General features: G+C 45.9%; 1 long non-coding RNA gene across 1 annotated transcript; it reads right to left on the bottom strand.

The window, feature by feature from the left end:
- Positions 1–2,387: 2,387 nt before the first annotated feature.
- On the bottom strand, positions 2,388–5,711 carry LOC148221827 (uncharacterized). Its single transcript, XR_015807337.1, has 2 exons — positions 5,552–5,711; positions 2,388–2,663 (listed from the first exon to the last, which is right to left on the bottom strand). It is a non-coding gene; the product is annotated as an uncharacterized LOC148221827 (long non-coding RNA).
- Positions 5,712–5,927: the final 216 nt, after the last annotated feature.

Here is a 5,927-nt window from a genome sequence, read left to right on the forward strand (position 1 = left end):
TGGGCAGAAATGCATCTCTGCTAAGGTCAGAACTCACACACCAACGCAGGCTGCCTTAGCATAACTAATGAGGCACTTTGGGATTCAAGCTGATGTTTCTTTCTAAATGCAAACAATAGAAAATCTCCTTCTGTTTTATGGCACTCTTTTCTTCTCCATATAAGCCGTTCAGCAGTCAGCAATTGATTGTTTTTCAATTTTAGTAATAATCAATTTATCTTTTACAATTTTCAGAAGGTCTCGAGAGACTCTCTCACTGGGCACGAACACACAAACGCTTGACTTGGCATTTGCCACAAGTAAGGAGACAAAAGCCCACACTATAGGGGGGGAAAAGCATTGGAAACCTTGTAAAATATATCCCCTTGGAGAGTCCCACTCCCTTCTGCTTCTCTCCCCCTGCAATTTTCTTTCTCCTCAGTTGTGCTGGAGATTGAGTCAATGGCATATATGGTTGTGCTCTGACCCCGGGGGTGCAGGGGTGTAGCAGCAGAAACAATAACTAAATTATACTAAATTTTCCAAGTTCGGTATCAGTTGTGCATACAAGGCAAAGTTAAAATTCCCCCTTCTCCTCGTCTATCTGTTCTGAAGACCCCACTGAGGGAGCTCTGCCTTCCCTCGCTGCCCCATCCCTGCACAGCAGCAGCTCCCGCAGCGGGGCTCCAGCAAAAGCTCAACTGCACAAAGGAGTTCTCAACCTCAAGGGCAGCCCAGAAGGGAAAAACACATATGAGATCACCAGCAAAACTATTTGGGCAGTGCTGCTATCAAGCCTTTTAAAGTTAATTCCTTTTAGAGGTCTTTGTTCCAGCGTCTCCCCTCTCGCAGCTCCCAGCCAGGAGCATGAGGAGACATGATCCTTCCCATCGAAGAATTGCTGTCCACGCCATATCTGCTCAATAAGCTTTGTCACAGACTTGAGACTATTTTTGGAAGCTTTAAAAATATCTAAGGGGCACCTTTCGTTTTTACTCAGACACAGCATCTTTTTATGTTTAATAGAGAGATTTAAAAAAAAAAAATTCTGCTTAGCATCAACATGCTTTTTCTGTTAAAAATAAAACAGCTGAGCTAGCCAGAAGATTTGGGCAGGAGGAAATTCTATTTATAGAAACTTTTACAACAGTTATCACATGCTGATAAGGATCGCTGAGAACCACAGGCTCCAGGAGGGGCAGAGTGGGGATGAACCCGGCTCGGGAGGAGCCAAGGCAGCAGCACAGAGGAGACAAACAGAGCTGGGGTCATGTCCTGCTGGGGACAGCAGCGTGATCTCTGTAACGTGGGACAGGAGCAGCCCTGGAGGAGGACACGCAGGAGCACTGCAAGTTCTTCTCCAAAGTCAGCAAGCCCAGGAGTTGCACAGGGCAGTGTAAATTCCTGCTCTCCCCAGCCACACAGCCTCGTTTTACACAACAAGTGATGGAAAAGGATCTGCATTGTATTGCTTGGTGGTGTGGCTGGACAGTCATGGAAGAGGAGAAAGAAAAAAAACTCTTTTTTTCTGTGCAAAGAAAATATTTCCTCCAGTGCATCCACTGTTCCTGTCTGTCAGACTGAGACAATTCAATCTGCACCCAGAAATAAAGAATAATCAGCATGCCTGAGTTATCAAGATGGGGGTGAAAAAAGGGGGAGAAAACGGTCAAATTTTCCTCTCCATTATAGAGCCATCAAAAATTACAGCCTTCAAACCATGAACAACAGGAAGGTGGGAGCAGATCTGATTTGAAGCTATAGAGCAGATACATGAAGATAATAATAGAAGTGAAATAATGGCAAGGATGTCAGAGGAGGAGTGAGTCAGACCAAGAGGCTTCTCTTCCAAGCCCTGCCAGCAGTTTGCCACATGTCCTTGAACAAGTTCCTTTCTCTGTTTGTGCTGCAAATTTCTCACCTGAAAACTGGTATCTACCTGGCTTGGAAAATGCCTGGCTTTATAGGTATAAAACATGACATGAACCAAGTACTGCTGCCACCTTTCAACATTTCTCTAAAAGAATTATCAAATATCTCTGGTTATCAATGATCAGAAAGTTCTGGAAAAGACTGGGTCAAGTCCTGGTTCCTTAAAAGCCCCCTTGAAGCAGGGGAAGAGGGATTTTATCTTTGATATCCAAGAAAAAAGGCATTTTCATGCCCTTCTGTAATTAAAATAACCTAGTTTGCACCTTCAGATGAACGTAATAGATGTGATATCCCAAACATATAAATTCTGAAATTTCACCTTCATTCTCAAGCATCTGTGTGTTCCCAGAGGAGCTCCCATTGCAAACAGGAATGTTACAAAAAGCAGATTTTAAGGCATGCCACCCTTTGGACATCAGATAATGTACATGGAAGTCTTTTTATTGTGAAAAATAAATCCCTGCTCATGAGACAACTTTACAGGGCCTTATTTGGAAGTAAAGTTTATTTTAGAGTTAAGTTGAGCTATATTTTTGTTTCAATACCAAGCAGCAGAAAGAAAAGTGAAAAAGAGAAGCAAAGAGGAAGAGACAAGCACCCAAAGAATATTTTCACAGGAATTACTTTCTCTTTTCTGGATTCTTTATAAGGATGCTCTTTGTTGGTCTCTACCAATTGGAATTTCCCCACAGATGATGGTCAAGAATGGGTTCTAATGGTCTGAGGGTTCTCTCCTTAGGTTTTTGATGCACCTGTGTAAGAAAGCACAAGGAAACAAGAGAATAATCCCTTTAAATTTGCTCAAATTGTGGTCAATTTGGTCAAATTAAAACACCCTACCAATAAAAACAGACAACACTTGCAGGCAATGTTGGATTCTCCTTGGTGGGGAAGAAAGTGTTTTTGCAGTGAGTACTTTACTCTACTTACAGGGGTCCAGCAATTTTCAGTGACCCAAAGAAAATCACCTTCCTTCACACTTTCCAAAATGCTGAGCCACCCTAACAGCTCCCAGCTTTCAGGCAGGAGCAGTGCCCTGCCCTGAGTGCACCACTGCCCACTCAGGAACTTCCTGCACACTGCATAATGTGTTCTGCAGGGTTCTCAAAATAGTCCCCTGATATTTTTCTGAAAAATTACCATTCCTTTAAACTATGGCTGCTCTTCTCCTGGTATTCTGCAATGGGATTTGTTTTTCCATAGGCAGCACCTCAGCACCAAAGTGCTCCTGGCACCAGGCTACCATTTGTGCTGTAATTAAATTGAATCCACTCCTTGGCTTGGCTTTATCCCTGAACAATACCAGCATCTGAGTAATACATTCTCAGGGCACTAATACATCACCGGGGTGAGCTCTGGCCGTGATGTATGGGCGCAATACATCAGAGTGCACTCCTGCTATAAGGATCTATGGGCACCATACATCATCAGGGTGAGGCTGAGTGCTGATGGATGGCTCCAAAGATGGTACCATGCAGCACTGGGCTGGGCCAGGACCAGGAGGATAAAGGTTGGCATGGCTGTCACCTGATTTCCCAGTCTTAGAATGCTGGCACTGAACCAGCCTTCCTGAACCAGAGTCTAACTTTAGCTCCTTATTTATTTATCCCGAGGTGTTGTACTGCTAGAAATGCCTCTCCTGGGATGCATCATCCTCCCAGAGGTCCCAGTGGGTGGCTGGTACACAATTAGCAGAGGTATATTGATGTGAGGGGTTTAGCCCATTAATGGGAGCTGCAGTGCTGATGCTCTGTATATCACCAGAGACAGGCACAAGCTCAGCCTCACACCCACACCAGAGCACCTGCAGGTTAGTGGGAATAAAACGGTCACAATGCTCAGAAAACTCCCTGAAACCTACAGTAACTTCACTGTTTTCAAACATTCACCCTCTTGAGAAAAATCACCCAAATTTGAAATGTGAGCCTGTCCAGCCTGTGGAGGCAGAGCAGCCCATGTTCATCCTAGACCAAGGAAAGAAGCAGTCTATAAGTGTGGACTGTGACCCCACTGTGAACAAAATCCACCATTCCCTTGACCAGCCCATAAGGGCTCTGTAGGGAGCATTACTGCAAAGTAGTGCTGTTTTAGGAGAATGATCAGGGCAGAGAAATGGCTGAGAGATGGCAGAGAAATGCCTCTACAGAGGCAGAAAAGAGGAAAAGAAAAACATTTACTGCCTGAGAGTCCTTCAGACTTCCCTTTAGCAAATAAAAAAGTTAAAGTATAGAGCAATATGAGGCTCAGCAGAGAGTTTGAGGGATATTTGTTCAGGAGGAAAGTGGCCAAGAAGATCCCTAAATGAGCACAATCGTGTATCATCGAGCCTGTGCCTGGGCACTCTGAGCCAGGGCTGGGGACAGCAATGTCCTGGGGAGCAAAGGTGCTAAAACCAATCTCTGTGCTCCTTGTGGAGTCACTCAGGGTCTCCCATAAAGCAGACTTACAACTCTTGTGAAAGAAGTAACAGGTATAATAAAATACAGATATCCCAGCCAACACCTCTGCCCAGCCCAGCCAGCCCCGAGGGGCAGTGAGAGGACTCTGGGCCAAGTCACAGCACATCCTTCTACTCCTCCAGCTGCTCAGGCAGGATCTGACCCTCAGCACAACCAGCCACCACCTCCTGAGACCACCACAAGGACACAATTTTCCTTACACGACACAGGAAAGTGCTGCCCCAGTTTGGGGGAGAGCCAGCCAGCCCTGCCTGGTGCACCTAGCTGCCCTGGTGGGTGGCAAGTTCAGCATCTTTACTGTGAGGTCAAGTCTTACTGTCCTCAGAAATATGAGCACTGTGATTTCCCTCCAGAGGTATCCTCATAGTTTCCTTTACTTAATAAAAAACAGTTCAAAAAAAATCCCAAGGCACTGGCTGAAATAATTTTTCAGACTCTCAATCTAGTCTTTGAAAACAACCTGGAAATGACATTCTCATTAATTACACCCCATGTACCTGGAAAATGACATTGCCAAGCTGAATGCAACTAGAAAACAGAACACAGCTTGGGCAGGTGGATACCAAGCACATTGCCATGAAAAAATCCTTGTCTTCACACAGGGGAGGGTGGCCAGAGGCCAGTGAGGAGCAGCAGCAGCACTGATGGCAACAGACACAGCAAGCAGGGTAGCAGCACCTTCCAGTCACACCCAGCCACCACACAGAGGGAATTTCTGACAATGTTTTCCCTTGTGAAGGCAAGACAAGCTCAACCCAGACAAGTCATTTGTCTTTGCTTAGTTTTTGAGTTGCTGTCAGTGCAGTGGGATTGCTTACAGGAGCTGGGGCGTTTCCCCACCACAGCACAGGGCAAAGTCAGGGGTCTTCCCCTGGCTAAGTTCAGTGCAAGTCAGTAGGAAGTAGATGCAAACTATAACACCAAAAAGCAGGAAAAATATTTGGTGTCTGATTCCACTTTGACAGAAGACTCTGAAAATTCATATAAGAAGAACATGAAGAGAAGCAAGTCCCCCCTAAACTGGGAAAAAGCCTGGCTAGTGTGAGCGATGGAGGGAGTAAAGCAGCCTCATGAGGGACTGTAACTTAATAATGAAGGACTTGGAAAACCTGAGTTGACTGGTCTGCAATGGACCCATAAACTTCTCGAGAACACAGGTGAAACTAGAGAACAGCACTTACCCAAAGCTCAGGAGCACTCACAAGAACTTCAGCAGTCAGGTTAAATCTCATGGAAGCTGGAAAATGTGCTCCCTTCCCTGGAGCTGTGACCTGAAAGAAACAACAGCGTTTGTGCCACAGCTGGAGCTGGAGATGCCCAGCGGGGTGGGTGGGGCTGGCACAGCCCAGGGATCCAGCCCAGGGATCCAGCCCCGGGATCCAGCCCAGAGCAGGGTTGGGAGCTCTGAGGAGCACAGCCAGGGATGGATGGATCCCACAGCCCAGCCCACAGTCAGGGCTGTGCATGCTGCTGGTGCTGGGAGAGTCCATAAAAAAAGCTGCAGGGGAAAAAAAAAAAGAAAAAAAAAACCTACTTGAGAGCAGTTTCTCCTGTCTC

The sequence above is a fragment of the Sturnus vulgaris genome, chromosome 17, assembly GCF_052056855.1.
Source record: "Sturnus vulgaris isolate bStuVul1 chromosome 17, bStuVul1.hap1, whole genome shotgun sequence".
Classification (NCBI taxonomy): domain Eukaryota; kingdom Metazoa; phylum Chordata; class Aves; order Passeriformes; family Sturnidae; genus Sturnus; species Sturnus vulgaris.